The sequence below is a fragment of the Macrobrachium nipponense genome, chromosome 39 (genome assembly GCF_015104395.2).
Source record: "Macrobrachium nipponense isolate FS-2020 chromosome 39, ASM1510439v2, whole genome shotgun sequence".
NCBI classification, from domain to species: Eukaryota; Metazoa; Arthropoda; class Malacostraca; order Decapoda; family Palaemonidae; genus Macrobrachium; species Macrobrachium nipponense.
Window position 1 is genome coordinate 29,632,890 of NC_061099.1, and position 25,000 is coordinate 29,657,889.

Genomic DNA, 25,000 nt, shown 5'->3' on the forward strand with positions numbered 1-25,000 from the left:
TTATGTGCATCATTAACTTCATTGCATCATTAATGAATAAGTAAGTCCGTTCTAATATAAAAAAAGAATTAACCAGCAATGCATTAAAATTAATAACTGAATCAGTTCGATTAAATATTCATTCTATCAATTCATCATGGTGAATAAATGAACGCATTGCTCAACAAGGAAACTTCAGCGCAATCGAGTTTTCTGTACAGCCGCTACAGCCAATAATAATCAAGGCCACCGAAAATGCATCTGACTTTCGGTGGTCTCGGTATAATGATGTATGAGCCACAGCCCATGAAACTTTAACCACGGCCCTATGGTGACCCATCCTATATCGCTGCCAGGAACACGCTTACTGCTAACTTTAGCCTTAAATAAAACAAAATCTTGGAGGGTGGATGATCAATATAACAATTTGCAGACAGAAAAAATTGCAGACGGACACACAAAGCTGTCACAATATATATATATATATATATATATATATATATATATATATATATATATATTATATATATATATATATATATAATTTTTTTTTACAAACTAACAAATGGATGAACCTTGCGTACCTGTTTCTTAGGAATGGCAAAGGATACTGTTACAAATCAAGACATTAAGGGTGTTCAGAAAAATCAACAAAATCATATTTCAAACGCCTTCAATAACTTAAAAATTTCAACACTAGATTTACCCGTTAATTTAAATTTACTGGATGACATCCATTGCCCATAAGTGAAATACTAACGAAGCAAAAATAAATCTAATAAAGAAAATGATTACGAAAACATAAGACGCATCTCGATAGGCATTTGTTATAATACAGTTGCTGAAAAATTTATGCTTTCTTTAGGGATTTTAATGCTACAAGGGTTGCCAGTTGATGGGTAACCTATCTTTTTCTCAATTGAGAATCCAAAAAATTGGCCACTCAATATTTACAAACCCTGCTGGCTGCCAATGACTGTGGCTCTGCGTCTTATCTCTCTACCAAACAATAAATATTTACTGAGCTTATATATGATTTCATCATGCAACCAAGTCAATGGCCCTTTTGGTGGGCTTGTTCCATATGAGTAGGTTAATCTACTGAATCATAATAATAATAATAATAATAATAATAAAAATAATAATAATAATAATAATAATAATAACAATATATTCTGATGACTGTCCATAAGGGTTTTCTGCTGACGATTCAAAGAAAGAGAATAATAATAATAATAATAATAATAATAATAATAATAATAATAATAATAATAATAATAATAATAATAACAAAAAGGCAAAGTAACGAGAATTGAAGGGATAAGGCTACCAGATGGGAGCAACATCAAACACATAGATGAGACAGGATACAAATACCTGGGAATAATGGAAGGAGGAGATATAAAACACCAAGAGATGAAGGACACGATCAGGAAAGAATATATGCAGAGACTCAAGGCGATACTCAAGTCAAAACTCAACGCCGGAAATATGATAAAAGCCATAAACACATGGGCAGTGCCAGTAATCAGATACAGCGCAGGAATAGTGGAATGGACGAAGGCAGAACTCCGCAGCATAGATCAGAAAACCAGGAAACATATGACAATACACAAAGCACTACACCCAAGAGCAAATACAGACAGACTATACATAACACGAAAGGAAGGAGGGAGAGGACTACTAAGTATAGAGGACTGCGTCAACATCGAAAACAGAGCACTGGGGCAATATCTGAAAACCAGTGAAGACGAGTGGCTAAAGAGTGCATGGGGAAGAAGGACTAATAAAAGCAGACGAAGACCCCAGAAATATACAGAGACATGAGAAAGACAGAAGAACAGAGGACTGCACAACAAACCAATGCACGGACAATACATGAGACAGACTAAAGAACTAGCCAGCGATGACACATGGCAATGGCACAGAGGGGAGAGCTAAAGAAGGAAACTGAAGGAATGATACCGCGGCACAAGATCAGGCCCTAAGAACCAGATATGTTCAAAGTACGATAGACGGAAATAACATTTCTCCCATATGTAGGAAGTGCAATACGAAAAGTGAAACCATAAACCACATAGCAAGTGAATGCCCGGCACTTGCACAGAACCAGTACAAAAGAGGCATGATTAGTTAGCAAAAGCCCTCCACTGGAGCCTGTGCAAGAAACATCAGCTACCTTGCAGTAATAAGTGGTACGAGCACCAACCTGAAGGAGTGATAGAAAACGATCAGGCAAAGATCCTTCTGGGACTAGGTATCAGAACGGATAGGGTGATACGTGCAAACAGACCAGACGTGACGTTGATTGACAAGGTCAAGAAGAAAGTATCACTCATTGATGTCGCAATACCATGGGACACCAGAGTTGAAGAGAAGAGAGGGAAAAATAGGATAAGTATCAAGATCAAAAAATAGAAATAAGAAGGATATGGGATATGCCAGTGGAAATCGTACCCATAATCATAGGAGCACTAGGCACGATCCCAAGATCCCTGAAAAGGAATCTAGAAAAACTAGAGCTGAAGTAGCTCCAGGGCTCATGCAGAAGAGTGTGATCCTAGAAACGGCACACATAGTAAGAAGAGTGATGGACTCCTAAGGAGCAGGATGCAACCCGGAACCCCACACTATAAATACCACCCAGTCGAATTGGAGGACTGTGATAGAGCAAAAAAAAAAAAAAAAAAAAAAAAAAAAAAAAAAATAATAATAATAATAATAATATATTCTGACGATCTGTCCATAAGGGGGTTCGACTGAAGATTCAAAGAGGGAATAAAAAAGAAATAAGGAAAAAAGAGAGCATTTAGAACAAATAGCATCAGCTCTCCAGATTCTTCACAGTTCAGCAAACGTAACGAAAACACCGTCGTAAACGTTCAATTCAAACGCCTCATTAAATGAAACTGTCAAGTTACATTCCACGTATACCACAAAATAAAACCTCCCCACCTGCTCTCTACAGATCAAAGTATCTGCTGCCTCCATCTCTTCTTTGATTTAGCAAGTCATTTTACATATTCCCCCACAAAATGTTTTGCCGATTCGGGGCTTCGAGGAGACCCCTCATTATCCCTGACTTTCCGAGCAGCAATAATAATGGTTCGGTTCTCAAATCTGGGGCCATAACAAACACTAGTGTTTGGTTGGATGGACCTTTCCTGTTCCTTCTCACAGACCCTTCTCAACACAGAGTGACAAGTGTGTGATGACTACGCATATGTGGATAGAACGGTGAATCCGTTTACGAAGACGGGACGAGGCGTGATCATACCTCCAGCTTACTCGGAGAGCGTGGTAAAAATCTACGGTCAAATAGATAGTTGTTTACGTATATGTGGATAAAATGTGAATCCGTTTACGAAGAGGGGACAAGGCGTGATCTTACCTCCAGCTTACTCGGAGAGTGGTAAAAATCTACGGTCAAATAGAGCGTTGTTTACGCATATGTGGATAAAATGTGAATCCGTTTACAAAGAGAGGACAAAGCGTGATCTTACCTCCAGCTTACTCGGAGAGCGTGGTAAAATTACGCAGATGTGGATAGAATGTGAATCCTCCGTTTACGAAGAGGCGGGGACAAGGCGGGTCGTTGTGATCATACCTCCAGCTTGACTCAGGAGAGCGTGGTCAAAATCTACGGCTAATGGTCAAAATAGAGAGTTGTTTACGCATATGTGGATAAAATGTGAATCCGTTTACGAAGAGGGGACAAAGCGTGATCTTACCTCCAGCTTACTCGGAGAGCGTGGTAAAAATCTACGGTCAAATAGAGAGTTGTTTACGCATATGTGGATAAAATGTAAATCCGTTTTGTGAAGACGGGAAAGGCGTGATCATACCTCCAGCTTACTCGGAGAGCGTGGTAAAAATCTAGGGTCATATAGAGCGTTGTTTACGCAGAAGTGGATAGAATGTGAATCCGTTTACGAAGACGGGACAAGGCGTGATCATACCTCCAGCTTACTCGGAGAGCGTGGTATAAATCTACTACGGTCAAATAGAGTTGTTTACGCATATGTGGATAGAATGTGAATCCGTTTACAAAGACGGGACGAGGCGTGATCATACCTCCAGCTTACTCGGAAAACGTGGTGAAAATCTACGGTCAAATAGAGCGTTGTTTCAACAGAGAAAATTAAAATAAATAATTGTTCTGTACTGTTTAACATGCACATTATTCATTTTTTACATTTTCATTCTCATAAATAAATCATAAATATGATATCCTAAAATTCCTGTATCTTCACCTCAACGCGAATCACCTTTTTCAGACCTTCTTAGGCTTTTCCATAGACCTTTCCTAAACTCCAAACAAAAACGACGACATAGTAGTCTGTAGGCTTACTCACCGAATAAGCGAAAATACTTGAAGAAGTATTTCAGAACAAACGTAAATGACTTCGAAAAGAATAAATCAATCTTGGATATGATTTGTAAAATAAACAAAGATAAAATACATGTCGAAAAATAAATAGCAAATAAGTAATATTAGTTTGTATACAATATACAATAAACACGAAAATCGGTGGAAATCAAAAGAATGTAAAGGTCAATCCAGAATTATCCATTAAAAATTGGGGTAAATAAAAAGGCGACAAAATTTGAATACGATAGGTTTAAGTATAAATAAACAAGTTATATACGTATATGCATGTGTGTATATATATATGTATATATATATATATAATATATATATATATATATATATAATATATATATATTATATAGACACACACACCACACACAATACTTCAGATACGGTTTCAATGTAATTAACTTTTCATAAACATTTCTTTCGGTGGTCTCGGTATAATGCTCTATGAGCCGCGCCCGTGAAACTTTCAGAAGGCCGTGGTGGCCTGCGTAGTTGCATTGCCAGACGCATGATCATGGCTCACTTTAACCTTAAATGAAATTAAAACTACGGAGGCTACAGGGCTGTCATCTGGCATTGTTAATGGTTGGAGGGTGGAAGATCAAAATACCAATTTGCACCCATCTAGCCTCAACAATTTTTTAAGATCCGAGGGCGGACGGGGGAAAAGTGCGGACGGACAGACAAATTGCCATCTGAATAGTTTAGTTTTCTTTTACAGAAAGCTAAAAAGGAAGCCCCTTTCTCATTCTCTTTCTCTCTCTCCTTTCGGTTTCCCGAGTTCTTCCATTGTCTATCTGTAATCTCTCCTAATCGCGTAATATCAAGTCCACTCTACCTTTTGTCCACCGCCAGACCCTTGCGGTTACCTTATCACCAAAACCGACCCTCCTTTTGTATCCGGAGTTTTAATCGCTGTATAAGATTTACATATGTTTTCTGACGCCATTTTACTGAAGCTTTTACCTCCTCCTCCTCCTCTTCTTCTTCTGTAGCTCACCCTCTCTCTCCGTCGCTTAATCCTTTTACTGCCCTATTCAAATCTTTATTCTCGATCCCCTCTCTCTCTCCACTCTAGTGTTTCAACCCTCCTCTTGCAGCCGGTCGCTATTATCACTCTTTTATCTCGCTCCCAGCATTTAACAATTTATCATTCAGACGCCAAAAACTGGATTGCGCTCTCTTTTTGGCAGTTTCAAAGCTGCCGCCTTCTCCTCCTCCTTCCGTTTCTTCTTCTTCTTTTTTTTTTTTTTTTTTTTTTGCAGGCGAGTTGGTCCGGATCATCGTCTCCTGCTCCCTGTTGCGTCCCAAGAAATCTTCTCGTGCTTCATTTTCTTCTCCATATAAGACGTTTCTGCTTCCCCAGAGACAGAGTCGACTGACTGTATATATACACGTTACAATAAATATGTGAAATCTAGGGCTGTCATGGAATCCCCAGGGAATATGTGAACTGACCAATTCGCTTAGGAACATTTGGTCTCTTAGAGCTAATACTAAATACGGCAAAACTGTGATTCATCTTCACTTTTTCGCCGTGTTCAGTACCGGCCCCTGTGGGGTTAATTGTGTATCACCGTGTCAAGTGATAGCCCATAGGGTGTCAATTGTGTTTCACTGTTTTGTATTAGCCCCTGGGGGTCAAATGTATTTCGCCGTGTTTATTACTATAGTAGATCCACATCAACCTTGCATTTGATGTCTAGGCCAGTCCCTTACGACGCTCCTGATTGACTGTTGATAAGCCAATCACAGGGCTAGAACCTCTCCTCAGTCTCTCTTGAGAGATTCACATAGGCAGGATGTATGTTCCACCTCTCATGAGGAATACTTTCGAAAGACGTATCCCTCAGGAGACGTGGAATATACATCCTGCCTATGTGAACTCTCGAGAGAGACTGAGGAGAGTTTCCAGCCCTGTCATTGGCTTACCAACAACCAATCAGGAGCGTCGTAAGGGACTGGCCTAGACATCAAATGCACGGTTGATGTGAACCTACTATATATAGCCTTCGGGGATCAAATGTACTGTAATATATACGATTATACAGACTGTCAGCCCTCTCCGACGGGGAAGCAGAAATAGAAGATGTGGCATACGAAAGGAAATAAAAAAGAAAACATATATGTACCGGATTTTCTCCTTTTCAGACACGCATAGAAAGAAGGTCCCGTCGAGACTTGTATTTGTCCCACACGTTAAGCGCTGATTGACGCAGATAACGCACTTTCCAGCGTATTACCAATCAATGTTTGAGCTTTCTTTCGTCTCTTTACCTTCTTAGCTGACTCTCTCACGCGCATGCGCAGCAGAGCCACACGAAGATTGGAAACGGAGTAGAGTATATTCCCAAGCCTATGGACCTTATCCTGTGTACCCTATCCTGATCCAGACAATGGGGCTCGCTGGCTGTCCAGGGAATGTGTGCAAGGGTGGTATGGGGGGGTGGTGGGGGGCAGGGGGCGGGGGGCTGGCTGACTGTCCAAAAAAGTGGGGTGGGGGTGTGGGGAGGGGGATGAATGGGAAGGGCCCACCGATTCAGCGAAATCCCCAAAAGACTAAGCTCATTTAAAATAACAATAAGCATTCGAATAACCCCCTTCTTAAAAATAAAATTAAAAAAGAAAATGTCCCCAAAACATATTAAAAATGAAGGGTTGGGAGTGCATCAACCTATAATGGTTCTTTCCGAATCTTAATTGGAAGGAGTTGGGAAATGGTACAGCAGGAGAGAGAGAGAGAGAGACGAGAGATTAGACAGAGAGATGAGAGAGAGAGAGAGAGAGAGTTGAGGACGTTAAAGCATTAGATGAGCAATAAAAAAGAGAGAGAGAGAGAGAGAGAGAGACACTTAAAGCACTTATGAGAGAATAAAAAACAGAGAGAGAGAGAGAGAAGAGGAGGGAGAAGAGATACGAGAGAGAGAGAGAGAAACCACAATGGGATGGGAGGGAACAAACAGAACCCTTGGAGGAGAGAGGAGAGAGAAACGAGAGAGAGAGAGAGAGAGGAGGAAGGAGGCTGAGAGAGAGAGAGGAAATTCACTAGGTAGGCAAATCGGAGGCAAATCCGCATTGCATTAACATACCAGACTATACCAAGCGTCGGTCTCACCAAAGGTGTTAAATGGACCGATTTACTGGAACAATCAAACTGACGAAATTGATTCGGGGGGGAAAAGTGACTTATAAAAGACGCTTAGTAAAAATAAAAATAAAAATCGGAGGACGTAATGATTCTTAATTGTTTAGTCTTGATTAGATGACGCTGCCGGGAGGCAAAAGGTGGTCGGATGTTATAAACTCTACGCTTTTGTAATTCATAGGAAAAATCAGCAGGGTAAAATACATCATGTACGAATTCAATTAATTACACTCACTATGTATATATTCATATATAGAATATGAGTACGCATATTTAAACCAAATCCCCACAGACAGCTTTCAGGAATCTGTTCCATTTCCAATCCGTTGTGAAAATGGGAATGGAGCAGATTCCCGAAAACTGTCTGTAGAGATTTATTCTAAAAAAATATACGTAAGCATATATAACTGGGGATTAGTTTCTCTAATAATTAATAATAATAATAATAATAATAATAACAATAATAATAAGGTAAAGTAACTTACTATTTTTTTTAATAAACTTCTGCTGCAGAAAAAGCATTTTAAATCCATCGAAATATGAACAATGGCTAATCATTGACCAATACTGACGCGCAAGAAAGGTTAATTGCAAAGACAAATAAATAAATAAATAAAAATAAAAAAATAAAAAAAAATACAATATAAAATCAATTGGTACAACGATGCCACCCATCCTTTTCGACGAAGCATGCTAGAAAGAGTGTCTTCTTACTTCCAATAATAATAATAATAATAATAATAATAATAATAATAATAATAATAATAATATAATAATTCATGCAGAAGGGTGATCCTAGAAACGGCGCACATAGTAAGGAAAGTGATGGACTCTTAAGGAGGCAGGATGCAACCCGGAACCCCACACTATAAATACCACCCAGTCGAATTGGAGGACTGTGATAGAGGATAATAATAATTCGGAATGAGACCCTCTCGTAGGAATGTTTGTTAAAAATGACTGCTGCTTCAGCACTATTAATCTTGTAAAGAGTCTTCTCTATCTTTCTGATGACGGCTTTTCTCGTTGTTTGCTTGACTGGCGATATAGTTCCACGCTGGACGAGTGGTTTTCGAGCTGGGCTGCCAATCCGGTGGTCCCAGGTTCGATTCCCGGCTCGGTCAACGCGGATCAGAGAAATTTTATTTCTGGTGATAGAAGTTCATTTCTCGATATAGTGTGGTTCGGATCCCACAATAAGCTGTAGGTCCCGTTGCTAGGTAACCAATTGGTTCCTAGCCACGTAAAAATATCTAATCCTTCGGGCAGCCCTAGGAGAGCTGTTAATCAGCTCAGTGGTCTGTAAAACTAAGATATACTAACTTTAGCTGACTGGCGAGCAACGCACCAAAGGGTATGGTAAAATTCGGTTGAGTCATTTGACTTATTATTGCTTATACAGTACACTAGAGAAATATCACGAGAGACGACATCGTCTCCTAGAAGCGCTGCTTATCCTTGAGCAAAAGCCTCGCCTTAATACCACCCAAGAAGCGTTCCTGATACCGACGTGTGTGAGGAGGACCACACCCCTCCCCCCCAACGAAAGAGCCCGTGCTGGCACAAGGCCAGCTTAATCTTAAACAACAACAACCACTGACAACGGCCATACCACGTTGAAAGCACCGCTTCTCGTCCGATCAGCGAAGTTGAGCAACGTTGGGTCTGGTCAGTACTTGGATGGGTGACCGCCTGGGAATACCAGATGCTGTTGGCGTCTATACTTCCTACGGGCTGCTCTTGAGCAAGAGCCCGTGCTGGCATAAAGCCAGCTTAATCTTAAACAACAATAACCACTGGAATTCAGTCCCTCAGCAGTTATCGCTTGATAATGTCCTGTGGAGCAGGAGGAAACGTCGCGTTGGAGAGAGAGAGAGAGAAAGAGAGAGAGAGAGAGAGAATTGTATAGCAATAATAAATCAAATGACTCAACCGAATTTTACCAAGCCTTTTGGTGGGCGTTGCTCGCCAGTCTAAGCAGCAACGAGAAAGCCGTCATCAGAAAGATAGAGAAGACGCTTTACAAGATTAATAGTGCTGAAGCAAGCAGTCATTTTAAACAAAATAATAATAATAATAATAATAATAATAATAATAAGTAATAATAATAATAATAATAATAATAATAATAATAATAATAATAATAATAATAATAATAATAAGGAAGGAGGCCTTCTCTGAGGGCAGTGGGACGAGTGGTTTTCGAGCTGGGGCTGCCAATCCGGTGGTTCCCAGGTTCGATTCCCGGCTCGGTCAACGCGGATCAGAGAAATTTTATTTCTGGTGATAGAAGTTCATTTCTCGATATAGTGTGGTTCGGATCCCACAATAAGCTGTAGGTCCCGTTGCTAGGTAACCAATTGGTTTCCTAGCACGTAAAAAATATCTAATCCTTCGGGCCAGCCCTAGGAGAGCTGTTAATCAGCTCAGTGGTCTGGTAAAACTAAGATATACTTAACTTTAGCTTGACTGGCGAGCAACGCACCAAAGGGTATGGTAAAATTCGGTTGAGTCATTGACTTATTATTGCTTATACAGTACACTAGAGAAATATCACGAGAGACGAACATCGTCTCCTAGAAGCGCTCTGCTTATCCTTGAGCAAAAGCCTCGCCTTAATACCACCCAAGAAGCGTTCTGATACCGACGTGTGTGAGGAGGACCACACCCCTCCCCCCCAACGAAAGAGCCCGTGCTGACACAAGGGCAGCTTAATCTTAAACAACAACAACCACTGCCAACAGCCATACCACGTTGAAAGCACCGCTTCTCGTCGATCAGCGAAGTTGAGCAACGTTGGGTCTGGTCAGTACTTGGATGGGTGACCGCCTGGGAATACCAGATGCTGTTGGCGTCTATACTTCCTACGGGCTGCTCTTGAGCAAGAGCCCGTGCTGGCATAAAGCCAGCTTAATCTTTAAACAACAATAACCACTGGAATTCAGTCCCTCAGCAGTTATCGCTTGATAATGTCCTGTGGAGCAGGAGGAAACGTCGCGTTGGAGAGAGAGAGAGAGAGAGAGAGAGAGAGAGAGAATTGTATAAGCAATAATAAATCAAATGACTCAACCGAATTTTACCAAGCCTTTGGTGCGTTGCTCGCCAGTCTAAGCAGCAACGAGAAAGCCGTCATCAGAAAGATAGAGAAGACGCTTTACAAGATTAATAGTGCTGAAGCAGCAGTCATTTTAAACAAAATAATAATAATAATAATAATAATAATAATAATAATAATAATAATAAGGAAGGAGGCCTTCTCTGAGGGCAGTAGCATTGAATATTATAGCTGTTTCAACGGCATTTAATTTATATAGAATCTTCTCAATTCTTCTTATTGTCTTTTTATCATCAGCATGTAGCTGGTACATCAGGGTTCCTAAGGACATGTAAAGAATTCAGTTGTCTTAGGTTTATTTCCTCTGACATGTCGACAGCGCACAGGCAGAGGAAATAAACCTAAGACAACTGAATTCTTTACATGTCCTTAGGAAACCTGATATACCAGGTACATGCTGATGAGAAAAAGACAATAAAAAGAATTGAGAAGATTCTCTATATAAATGAAATGTCGTTGAAACGGTTATAATTAATAATAATAATAATAATAATAATAATAATAATAATAATAATAATAACTCCAAAAACTTTCTCTTCTCCGAATGCTATTTCTGGCTCATTTGTCAAAGGAAGGCGACACTGTCTCAGCAGTGATCTCAAGACACCGCGAGATAAGCGAGATCTGCTTAAGGCTTCACCACAGACACAAAGTGTGCTGGCAACATTTGCATATTTATTGGAAAAAAGGTTGGTGCTTGCATGATAACGCGCTTGCGAGGAAAAAAAAGCACACCATATCCTACGGGTGATATGAGGAGGCATTATATATATATATATATATATATATATATATATATATATATATATACATACATATATATATATATATATATATATATATATCTATATATATATATATATATATAAGCAAGTCTCTAAAATGCCTGGCACTTAGAATAGAAGTATATAAATTTTTATTAAACACTATTATTATTATTATATCTCAATAATAATAATAATAATAATAATAATAATAATAATATAATAATAATAATAATAATAATAAGCCAGCATCATCCAATATATTTCTCATCGCGCCCTTAATCGCAAATTGGGGACGGTACGTGACATCTGTCCTACGGTCGGTGCATACTGTCTATGACCCTCTCTTACTCTACCGTCATTTTTGGAAACACCATCCATAACGTTAATATTGAGAGAGAGAGAGAGAGAGAGAGAGAGAGAGAGAGAGAGAGAGAGAGAGAGAGAGGATGTCTCCCAATCAAGTTTGGAAATTTCCTCAGAGTGCAAAAGCATGACTCCCTTTTCCTAAAATGTTGAGAGAGAGAGAGAGAGAGAGAGAGAGAGAGAGAGAGAGAGAGAGAGAATGTCTCCTAATCAGATTTGGGAACCTCCCTAAAAGAGTACCGAGCATGATTCCATTTCCCTATAATGATATTGTGCGTGTTTTTGTGTGTTATGGAGAGAGAGAGAGAGAGAGAGAGAGAGAGAGAGAGAGAGAGAGAAATATTTCCCTGTACGTTTTTTGACGCCTGGAGAGAGAGAGAGAGAGAGAGAGAGAGAGAGAGAGAGAGAGAGAATGTCTCCTAATCAGATTTGGGAACCTCCCTCAGAGAGTGTAAAGCATGACTCCATTTTGCTAGAGTTTAGAACTTGGTCTGAAGAAAAGCAGTAAATTGTCTGTCCAGGTCAATCTAGGGACGCAAAAACCCAAGTTATCTAAGATAAAGCAAATAAAATAAGAGAAATAGTTAGGAGAAAAAAATGGAAGTTTTTATCGCTGGCGAAACTGAGATCACAAATTCTGGCTTGCTTAAAGTTCTCTGCTTTACAACATTATTAGAACAAGTTTTTTTTTTTTTTTTTTTTTTTTTTTTTTTGTTTTTTTTTTTTTTTTTTTTTTTTTTTGCGCAGGAGTTTAAAGAAAATGTTAATTACAGTTGAATTATTAAATCAAATTGGACAATTACAATAATCATTGGTTGTGAGAGAGAGAGAGAGAGAGAGATGAGAGAGAGAGAGATGAGAAGAGATAGAGAGAGAGACTGACTTACATTATTCAAAAATTTTTTTGTTTTTTGCAACAGGATTTTGAGACAATGTTAATTTGCAACTGAATTATTAAATCAAATTGGATAATTACAATAATCCTTGTTTTGAGAGAGAGAGAGAGAGAGAGAGAGAGAGAGAGAGAGACTTACAACATTATTAGAACAAGTTTTTTTTTTTTTTGCCACAGAAGTTTAAGACGATGTTTATTTTCAGCGGAATTATCAAATAAAATTGGGATATAATTACAATAATCATTGTCTTCGAGAGAGAGAGAGAGAGAGAGAGATGAGAGAGAGAGAGAGAGAGAGAGGAGAGAGACTGACCTACAGCATTTTGGAACTTTTTTTTCCACAGGAGTTTAAAACAATGTTAATTTTCAGCTGAATTATTAAACATAATTGGATAAGTACAATAATCATTGTCTTGAGAGAGAGAGAGAGAGAGAGAGAGAGAGAGAGAGAGAGTATTAGCACAACTAAAATGAATAACTCACTTTTGCACGCGTAGCCTTTCAAATGAAGCAATCTTTGTCACCTTACCTGCAGAAACAGAGAATGAAATTAACTTTCTTTTGCATGTTTAACAATTCTACTTTTCAGACATGTGTACATATATATATATATATATATATATATATATATATATTATATATATATATATAAAATATTATAAATATATATTTATTTATGTTTATTTAAGCAAATATTTTGGCTACAACTCTACATTCGACCAACTACTAACAGAGCAATTCGCGCATCCACAGTAACTGGAAAAAATAAAAATAAAATAACAATATCAGCACTGATTAGCAAATCCCAACCTTGATTGCAATGCTAATCAGCAACTGCTGTACGGGGATTATAAATGCCTGGTGAAAAAAAAGCGATTAGTAAACAACTTTGTAGACGTCATGAAAACAGGTGTCTTTCATTATAAAAAAAAATAAAAAAATAAAAAAAAAAAAACAGATGACGCTCGAAATACGAAAGGTCAGACGCACCCGCTATTTTTGCGCTTGAAAGATATGTAACAGCTGACGACAGTTTAGTGAGTGTGCCGAACAAAATAATATTTGCCTACTATTGCTCCTTTTTCTCTCTCTAATTTTAACTGTAGGACGCAGTTTGAACTTTGGGTTGTTCGAAATGATTATTTTTTTTATATTTATTTAGGCCACTGAAAATATAAATTCATTACGTCAATATCGATTATAAATACTCTTGGACAAAGCGGACAGTGCTAGAAAGGTTAGATATTCACAAATAAATGCATAAGCAAGTAAATGAAATCGTCCCTATAAATTGAAATACAGGACTTAAGAGATAATCTTATTTATTTATTAATTTTTTGTTTGCTTGAAAGTAAATTCTTGCACGGCAGATTGTTTCAGTACTATATAAAATGACAAATAAGTCCTTGTAAATAATGTAGAGCCATTCCATACAAACACACAATATATATATAATTACAGTAGTATAGATCCTATGAATCTATAATAAAATAAATAGATAGGGTTATTCAAAAGAAATCATACTGCCAGTCAGGCAGCAAAGCTGCCAATTCAAGGTCGTTGTTCAATTTATAAATTCTAAGATACAAATTATAAATCATATAGTAGCCTTCCATTACCCACACAGATTATCTAATTAGGTTGGGAACCACTGCTCTATAGCATATCAAAACTTCAGTTGAATTGTCACATTGTCAGAGTAAATGTCCTTAAAAAGATGAGCTCATTAGAAGCTGTGAATTATATCAAAATCTATAAAGCCCATTTTCTCAGTATGGGGATAAACTGGCTTACGCCAGCTCGTCAAACTAGGAGACGAATTGCGCGAAGCTCCTCAAACTAGGAGACGATTTGCGCGAAACTCGTCAAACTAGGAGACGAATTGCGCGAAACTCGTCAAACTAGGAGACGAATTGCGCGAAACTCGTCAAACTAGGAGACGAATTGCGCGAAGCTCGTCAAACTAGGAGACGAATTGCGCGAAACTCGTCAAAACTAGGAGAGAATTGCGCGACGTTCAAAACTAGGAGCGAATTGCGCGAAAGCTCGTCAAACTAGGAGACGAATTGCGCGAAGCTCGTCAAAATAGGAGACGAACGCGCGAAAACTCGTCAAACTAGGAGACGAATTGCGCGAGCTCGTCAAACTAGGAGACGAATTGCGCGAAGCTCGTCAAACTAGGAGACGAATCGCGCGAAACTCGTCAAACTAGGAGACGAATTGCGCGTAGCTCGTCAAACTAGGAGACGAATTGCGCGAAGCGTCAAATAGAGGAATCGCGCGAAACTCGTCAAACTAGGAGACGAATTGGCGTAGTGTCAAAACTAGAGACGAATTGCGCAAAGCTCGTCAAAACTGGAGACGAATTGCGCGAAGCTCGTCAAACTAGGAGACGAATTACGCGAAGCTCGTCAAACTAGGAGACGAATTTTACGAGTGTCCAGGATGAATTTTGTTAGAATTCAGCGTTGTCACGCCATCTTAGGGTACACCGTACATCAGACATACCCCTTGGTAGGAGCACAGTACCAAAGCAACAAGACGAGGGACTCGGTTAACGAAATCCCGGGATTATGAAAACAATCAGCGACGCGATACAAACTTTCTGAAGACTTCTTCCGCCGCCTTGTAATTTTCACAAGGCCGCGGAACAAGTTAGGGAGCCTGAGAAAAAAAAATCAAGTGCGGATTTCTTTTCAGAAACTCCAGAAGAAGAAGAAGAAGTCTGAATATATTATTCCTCCAGAGACCAAACGGAAGGATCAAGGGAAAGGATTTTCAAAATTTTAGAGAGCAACTTAAAGAGAGATTTCAGGGATACTAAAATGTCAAAATACTTAAAAATATAAGTTTAGTTGCCGGGCACCAAAGAGCGCATTGTATTTTAATTTTTTTATTAATAGTCTTTGGAAGATTGCATTTAACGTCAGTGACCCCTCTGGCGGGCTTGTTCCATATGGATAGGGTTCATCTCCCGGATAATAAATAATAAAATAATAATAATAATAATAATCATAATAATAATAATAATAATAATAATAGGAAAAAACTCTCTGTCACGAGAGTATATATAATGTTCTAAAGGACCCACAATAATGCAAAGTGTAAAAAGTCCGTGTACAATTTTGAAGACATTTTCAGAAAGCTTTCGAACCCGTTCCCTGGGTTCATCTTCAGTCCAAAAAAAAAAATTATACACGGACTTTCTACACTTTGATATTATTGTGGACCCTTTAAAGAACAAAATAATAATAATAATAATAATAATAATAATAATAATAATACTATGCTGGAAACAGACCTTCTTTCAAACATGTTTTGTTGAATATTAATGGTAGAATTCACAGAATTTATTTTGTACAGAATTCTGTACAAAATAAATTCTGTAAATTCTGCCATTATATTTCATAAAAAAAAAATAATAATAATGATAATAATAATAATAATAATCCTTGGAAGCTTGAATTTCACGTCAGTGACCCCTCTGGCGGGTTTGTTCATTAAGGATAGGGTTCATCTTCCGAATAATAATAATAATAATAATAATAATAATAATAATAATACATAATAATAATAATAATAATAATAATAATAATAATACCCCATACAAATATCGTAATGATTGCGATAAAATCCAAAGAATACGAGGAGGAAAGTCCAAAAGTATATCACGAACGAAGTCGAGAGAAATAAGCCACACTCCAGAACACGTGCGCTTCTCAACTATCCTTTTGTCACTGGGCCCTAAGGCTACCTACCACTTGAACCAACCTCTTACTACAGCAGAAGGGAGTCGCGTGGTTTCTCTGCTAGAGTTTTCGTGAACTGTAGTGGATTTATCAGTGAAATTAGCTCAGGTATTTCATGCAGTTTCTGACTGAAAGCTCTCTCACCCCCTACCGCCAGAAAAAAAGGGTCATGATGAATTTGGGATTGTTTCATTAGCATCATGACGGTGTATATTTATGATTGATAATTCGCTTTGTACTTTGCATAAGCGACTTGCAAGACGTTAATCATATAGAATGTCTGTAATATTTTATATGATTAACATCTTCCAAGTCGCATTCCCACTTCAAAAGAGCAGAGAGAGAGAGAGAGAGAGAGAGAGAGAGAGAGAGAGAGAGAGAGAGAGAGAGAGCATCATCCAGGACACATTCCTACTTCAAAAGAAACACACACACACACACACACACACACACACACACACAGCATCTTCGAAGACATTCCTGCTTCAAAAGAGCAGAGCAGAGAGAGAGAGAGAGAGAGAGAGAGAGAGAGGAACATAATGTTACTTATTTCTGATATACAGAATGCTGGGTTCAAATCTCTCAACAAACTTCTGAAATGTCTTCACATTGTTCTACTGTGAAAACCAGGCACAGTAAAATCATACGATAAATAAACAAACGCAATAATGAAATATACAAGCAGATGACATTTTAACCACGCTTAGCCTTCCTCATTACAAAGCATAATGATTTCAGTCATTAAAAAAGAACCCACAACTAACAACGACACCTTAACAACATAAGGAAATATTATAACCTTAAAAAAACAACAGCCACCACAACCTCCTCCACTACTGAGTAGTACTCAAACCTGCCGCTAGGGGTCTCTGTTCTATGTATATGTATATATGTCACTCTCTGCCGGCCGCGAGTCCTGAATTTGGTGACAAACAGAAGACAAAAAAACAGGGACCAAAAAAAGGGAGTCTCCTTTACGAGGGCAGCAATAGGTTAAAAAACAATAAAAATGAGTTTATAGAAGATATAAAAACATAAGGAGGGAAAAACAAGAGCCTAAAACTAGCACGAAAAAGTCTTACAAAACTGGGTTGCTTCAAACGCAACTAGCACAAAGATACAGAGAAAGAGAGAGAAAGACGTATACAATGCTGAACTCTTCATGTACTGTCCACGTACTATTCATAAACCATTCATGCGTCATTCACGTCATCGCTCTACGCGTCACACCATATAGGTCTATTGTCTCTTTTGTGTGTATATTTTCAGTTTGTGCTTTCAAAGTAGAATCATTAACGGCTAAAAGGAACCCCATTCTTTTTTTTATATATATTTATATATTTTCGGGGCTTGGTTCATCGTACAACAACAACGAAAAGTAAATAAATAATCGTCAACAATTTTGCTAATGGAAAAGAAACGAGTTAACTACAGCTAGAGTCCCTCTGAAATAAAGATGTCATGCAAACGAAACTGCTCCCAAAAAGACGAGATGATCAAATTTCTCAGTGGAAAACATCAAGAGAAATTTAGGCTAATTGGCCAATTGTTTGTTTGTTTGTATGGTGTTTTTACGTTGCATGGAACCAGTGGTTATTCAGCAACGGGACCAACGGCTTTACGTGACTTCCGAACCACGTCGAGAGTGTGAATTCTATCACCAGAAATGCACGCCTCTCACTCCTCAATGGAATGGCCGATTATCGAACCCGCGACCACCGAGGTGGAACGCAAACACCATACCAACCACGCCCCTGAGGCGCTAGGCCAAAGGCCAAGCATTAGGGCGTACTAGGTCATTCAGCGCTGACAAGTTAACTGACAGTATAAAAATTCTGAAAGGTGTAACAAGAAGAAAACCTCAAAGCAGTTGCACTATGAAACGACTGTTAGTAGACGGTTGAGGAATGTAAGATGGAAGAAAAGAGAATATGAAAGGAGGTAAAGTAAAAGGAATGAAAGGGGTTGCAGCTATTTTATCGTTTTTAAAAAATTTGATTATTTATATTTTTATTATTCTTATTTCATTATTATCATTTTATAGAAGAAGAACAGGAAGATGGACAGAAGGGAAAAGCAGCGAATAAAATTAATTGAGTAGCCACTTTAAATTTGTAAGTAATAGTACAGCTATTATGGCGTTTAAAAAATGACTAAAAGCCTAGTGTTCGGCAACGGATATACGTATATATTGATGAAAACCTAACATGTAAATGTAAAAGTTACTTTCCAGATAACTACATAAATGTGCAATGTTCTGTTTATAAAAAAAATGATTAAAAGCCTAGTGTTCAGCAACAGATATATACATATATATCTATACTATATATCATATGATATATATATATATATATATATATTTATATATATATATATATATATATATATATATATATATATATTATATATATTGATTGAAAAACTTACAGATTTAAATGTAAGAGTTACTTTCCTGATAGCTACTTAAATATGCAATGTTCTGTTTATAAAAAAAATCAATTAGTAATAGCCTAGTGTTCAGCAACAGATATATATATTGATGAAAATTTACAGATGTAAATGTAAAAAAAGTTACTTTCATGGTAACTACTTAAGTGGGCAATGTTCTGTTTATAAAATTAAGAGGTCCTGTTAAGGAGCAAAATTACCATTGTAAAATTATGTCAATACTATAAACTGTAAATCTGCATTTATGTGTTTCTAATAAAGGATAAAATAAAATAAAATAAACGTCTTCGAGAGCCAAGGGCTACAGTGGGAGTTATGAATAATATCACCATGGCTACATAATCATGTTTATGGATAAGGCAAACGACAGGTCATTAAAAAAAGTATGACATCGGGAAAAACAACCCCTGTCTTGAGAGAGAGAGAGAGAGAGAGAGAGAGAGAGAGAGAGAGAGAGAGAGAGAGAGAGAGAGAGTAGTCTGTAGCCATCAAAAAATATAGTCTGATTGCAGCCATTGAATATGTGGTTTTGTGGTTTATGAGAATTTAGGTATAAAGCTTTGCACTGGAGCACTATACTCTGTTTTTTTCTATCTGTCCATCCGCTTCTGGTGTTTGCGCATGGTAACACTGCGTCCTGGGCTTTAAATAATATCCTATTTCGAATATTAACGGTGTAATTCGCATACAGTAAATTATTTAAACACTTTTCAGTTGCAAATGTACAGCAAGATATCCTTTTATTTACCTAAAACTTTCACATGGCGTAACTATTTAAAGCCCGGGACGCAGTGTTACCATGCGCGACCACCACAGGCTGATGGACAGATGGAAAAACAACAGAGTATAGTGGCAATACAGGTCTTTAGCGAGTAGAAACATAGGAGTTGGAGTGGCTGGACAACAAGATGGAAGAGGAAACGGGAGAGGAGGTAAAGTAAAAGGCTAAAAGGTGAGTGCGGCTACTACGGGCCAGAGGAACGTTGCAAATCATTTCTTTACGATCTGCTGAAGAGGAAGATCTTTCTAAAATGAGAGTAGACATACAACGCTGAATAAAATATACATAAAATTTTCCCGTACTTTATAGACATGAAAAGAACAAGCCATATTTTCACTCGCTCACCTCATAACACCGTTAATCTAATAATCGCGAATAAGAGAATCGGGAGCTTAGTTGATTAAAAAAAAAATTGCATGGGAACAAATGACCTCAAATTACGGTGATGAATGGAAATTTCACAGTCTCGTGCACTTCAATATACCTGTGGTTATGGGGAGGCAAATGGAAATTCCCAAAAACTGTTCGAATGGACACACAAAATCCCCAGGGCGTAGCGAAGTTCAAAGGAATGTTAATCGTGATCAGATGTTACGAGAATCGAAGTCAAGACTGTTTGGTATTATTATTATTATTATTATTATTATTATTATTATTATTATAAAGGTATACAGATCGAGAAAGGATATACAGATATTTACTTAGTGTTGGAAATCTTGAGCCAACTCACTGATGCTGTCATGATTTCCTCTGTTTGTTTGTATGGTGTTTTTACGTTGCATGGAACCAGTGGATATTCAGCAACGGGACCAACGGCTTTACGTGACTTCCGAACCACGTCGAGAGTGTGAACTTCTATCACCAGAAATACACATCTCTCCCACCTCAATGGAATGCCCGAGAATCGAACTCGCGGCCACCGATGTGGCAGGTCAAGACCAAACCGATCACGCCATTGAAGTGCTAAGATTTCCTCTGCATCTCTGTAGCAGGTTCAGGATGTGATTCGACTGAATTTTGATTAAGACTGGCTGTCATGCCAAGTACTACGGCATTTTCGGCCAGTTTTGGCTCTTTTGAGGCAGTGAAATAAAAAAAAGGGGGGGGGGGGGGCGCGCGCGTTTGGAGTGGTTGAATAGCAAGAATAAGAGATCCAGAAGATAAAATATCTAAAGTTGAACAGGGAAAAAATCTATAGTTATACTAGAGAGGTTGGATAACAAGACTGAAGAAAGACTGCGGAAATTTGCGAAAAAAATAAAATGCTAAAAAATGGCTACCTCTAGGGATCAAAGGAACGCTTCAAACACCCTTCAAGTAACGCCTACAGTGCGCCACGTGAGCGCACTGAAGACAATGAGCCCCTGTGGAATTCCTCTCAGGATGATTCACTCTCGCAGTGCAAATTCCAAACTTGGTTTCGTTCCCACGAATTCCTATGAAAGAGCTTCATCGTGAATGGTTTCGCGTATTAATCCCAGCTATAACATAGGATAAGCCTCAAACGGGGGATGTCAGTGGTGTTATTGTCTGGATTAATATAATCCTAAATGGGATGAGAGAGAGAGAGAGAGAGAGAGAGAGAGAGAGAGAGAGAGAGAGAGTAGACTACGATATTTCCCTCATAGCTTCAAAGTGTAAAATAAACAAACGTCATTCACTTAGTTGGTGTGTGTGTGTGTGTGTGTTAGAGAGAGAGAGAGAGAGAGAGAGAGAGAGAAGAGAGAGAGACCGTATCTACGATGCTTCCCCGTCAACTCCACCACATAAATTAACCATACTTCATTCTCTTAGTTTTTTTATGAGAGAGAGAGAGAGAGAGAGAGAGAGAGAGAGAGAGAGAGAGAGACTGCTACGATGCTTACCAGTAGCTTTCAACTTGATCATGTGATCTGTTTCAGTCAACATTTAAAAAGGAGTTGGACTTCACTCATAACTCTCTTCACAAAACGGGGACTTTGAATGGCTTTCAGTTTCCTCAACTGTTCTCTCTCTCTCTCTCTCTCTCTCTCTCTCTCTCTCTCTCTCTCTCTCTCATACATAACGCCTAATCTCTCGGCGGAAGGGGAGAAAAAAGCTAAAAGAATAAGATATGGCTGAGGCGAAACTACCATCTTATTAGGCGGGTAGACTGTTTTTTCCACGCACTAAAGCCAGCGATCATTTTGTTTTGTTTTGTTTTTGTTTTGCAAAGTGATTATCATCGAAACGCAATTAAGCTTTATACCATCATCCCAAGTAGTACATCTCTCTGGGAGGAGGAGGAGGAGGAGGAGTTATCCGGATAGGAAGTAGGATATGAGGCGCTGGTAAGGCAACGCTTTCTGGCAACCCCAGAGAGGGAAGACATAGGCCGATGATCTCCTAATAAGAAGCGTTACATATTTATATTTTTCAAGTTGTACCTCGTATCCCGATTTCTCTTCTAACACATCACCGAATAACACTCAGTAACCTGTTTATCTATCAGATGCAGCTGTGAAGGCGAATGGCATCTTTTATCGGCGTTTATTAATTCTAATACAATAATTCCGTCTCGCAGAGAAGTATGGGACATCAGCTGTTGAGAGCAGAACGGAAACAATTTAGATATTTCCAACAGCCAATGGCTCCAGTCAAGCGCGAGACTTAGCCTATAGTGAAACACTGAACTGGAAAAGCGAATTTCTATCTAGGTACAGGATGTGATATACTGGAGTGTTATAAAAAAAACACACACACACTTTAACACGTGTGGCACTTCTCAAAACAAACCAGTTTTCTGAAAACAAAATGCCAAACTGGGTACCAAATATTATTATAAAAAAATCCTCATAGTAGCGCGAGTCTTCAAATGGAGAAGCAAATCCACAGTTATGTAAATGTATATATATTTAAATTTAAAACTTTAAGGATAGCTTTCTGGAATCTGTTCGGCTCCCCTTATCAATATATGTACATTTGCAAAACTGTGGATTTGCAGCTTCCATGTATTATTATTCTTATTATTTATTATTTATTATTATTGTAATTATTATTATTATTATATTATTATTATTTATTGATTATTATTATTAATTGGAGGTATTATTACATAGTTCTACTACTGCTGCAAATAGTGTATTTAAGTACGTATCAGGTTTCATACTACTCTGCCTGCTATGAATTTTGTTATGGTTACAACTTAAGTGTGGATATGCCTTGTCCAGCTGTGATGTATTCTGATCTCAAAATGTTTACAGAAGGAGCATATTCATCCCAGGTGTCTGCTTACGGCTTTATTTTCAATTCCCTCTTATCCATTTATTTATCAATTTTTCTACAACTCGTCTCTCTCTGCAAGCTAACTTTTCTTTGGACTGTTGACTAGGCACATATAAACTTTCAAGCAGAAGATTTGAATAATGTAAGAAGCAATATTTTACTTACATTTATTTCTTAATTTGTTAATATATCTGTTTTTTCTTATATCCGATCTCCTCTTTCTGTATTTCCATTTATCTTCTTTCGAATGAACACCATAATATTCTTTGGAAGCTCGAATTCCAAGTCAGTGACCCCTTTCGTGGGCTTGTTTATTTATGAATAGGGTTCATCTGAATAAACTGCAAATGACAAGCCTCCTACTTAACAACAAACTGCTGTTTTTCAAGTATGATGACTTCCCCCGCCAAAAGCGCCTAGCGTTCACTTGCCAGCCTTAGTCTAACTCTAAGAAATCTTGCTTTGGGGTTTATTTCTACCGAGGAAGTCTTGTCGATGTATATTTTATACAAGATTGGTTTGACTTCCTTTTGGGTTTGCTTCTTCTCAAGAAGTTCTTTCGATATATTTAACAGAGATCCGTTGGAGGTAAAAGTCGTGAAGTAATGTAAATGTATGCTTTCTGTAATGAATAATTGCAACACTTTTAACGATACACATTACCCTGTTTATCATCGGATATATGACAAGAAGGAATCTGTCTTGTCATATCTCCGTCCTCTGAATATACAAGTTTTAAGAAATGAAAGGGAAAGCAGGAAAAATCGATTATTATTATTATTATAATCTGACACCTAGGAGTTATGAAAGAAATGTCTGTACTGTGACATTTCAGAAGTATTAGGAAAGCATACAAGGGATTCCAGACATTTTTCTTGAGAGCGAAGTAGGACTAGACAAAGACAAAGTTCCAGGTACTTTTGCAAGTAATCGAACTCAAAAAAAGTACCTGGTACTTCTGCAGATAGTATAACTAAACTCAGTTCAACTGGTATTTTTTGCAAGTAGTAGAACTAAACAAAGTTACTAGAACTTTTTCAAGTACTAGAATTAGACTTACTTCCTGGTACTTTTGCCAGTACTAGAACTAAATTCAGTTCCTGGTACTTCAGAAGCAGCAGAACTAGACTCAGTTCCTGGTACTTCTGCAAGTAGTAGAGCTAGACTCAGTTGCTGGCACTTTTACAAGTAGCATTACTAGATTCAGTACCTGGTACTTCTCCAAGTACTAGAACTAGATTAAGTTCCTGGTATTTTTGCAAGTAGTAGAAGTAGGCAAGGTTCCTGGCACTTTTTCAAGTACTACAATTAGACTCAGGTTGCTGGTACTTTTGCAAGTAGTAGAACCAGATTCAGTTCCTGGTACTTCTGGAAGTACTAGAACTAGATTCAGTTCCTATTACTTTTGCAAATGGTAGAACTAGATTCAGTACCTGGTACTTCTGCAAGTACTAGAAGTAGATTCAATTGCTGGTACTTTTGCAATGGTAGAACTAGACTCAGTTGCTGGTCCTTCTGCAAGTACTAGAACTAGATTCAGTACCTGGTACTTCTGCAAGTACTAGAACCATATTCAGTACTTGGTAGTTCTGCAAGTAGTACTAGAACTAGATTCAGTTCCTGGTACTTTTGCAAGTAATATAACCAGATTCAGTCGCTGGTGCTTTTGCAAGTACTAGAACTAGACTCAGTTCCTGGTGCTTTTGCAAGTGACAGAACTAGATTCAGTTGCTGGTACTTTTGAATGTACTAGAATACAGAATGGAAAAGCAGCCGTAAGAAGGAAATGGTTTAGGAACGAATGGAAGTACGACCTACCTCTCTTTCTCTCTCTCTCTCTCTCATTAAAACTGTAAACTAAAAGCTGCCGTAAGGAGGAAATCGTGTAGAAACGAAAGGAAATATGGCACCAAGAGCAAAATTCCTTAAGAGGAACAAAACATTAGGCCTAGAGTCAATTATTTAAAAGCGCCCACAGTTCCGTAACTTCCAGGAACATCGGTTCTTCCTTAGCGTTCCGGGACATTCGCAGATAAAATATGGCACCAGATATGGCCTTCTCTCTCTCTGCCTTCCACTACATAAGCTTGGCACTGTGGCACCAGAACGGGAATTCGGCTCCACGAAAGTCCTC

The 25,000-nt window shown here is 38.2% G+C and overlaps 1 protein-coding gene and 2 non-coding genes across 5 annotated transcripts in view; 2 read left to right on the plus strand and 1 right to left on the minus strand.

Moving 5' to 3' along the window:
- The window catches only part of LOC135210244 (uncharacterized), a 358,033-nt gene that overhangs the window by 122,256 nt on the left and 210,777 nt on the right, over positions 1-25,000 (minus strand). The gene's annotated exons all lie outside the window — the stretch shown is intronic.
- LOC135210579 (5S ribosomal RNA) lies at positions 9,104-9,222 on the plus strand. Its single transcript, XR_010313554.1, has one exon. It is a non-coding gene; the product is annotated as a 5S ribosomal RNA (ribosomal RNA).
- On the plus strand, positions 10,242-10,359 carry LOC135210580 (5S ribosomal RNA). The gene has a single exon (XR_010313555.1). It is a non-coding gene; the product is annotated as a 5S ribosomal RNA (ribosomal RNA).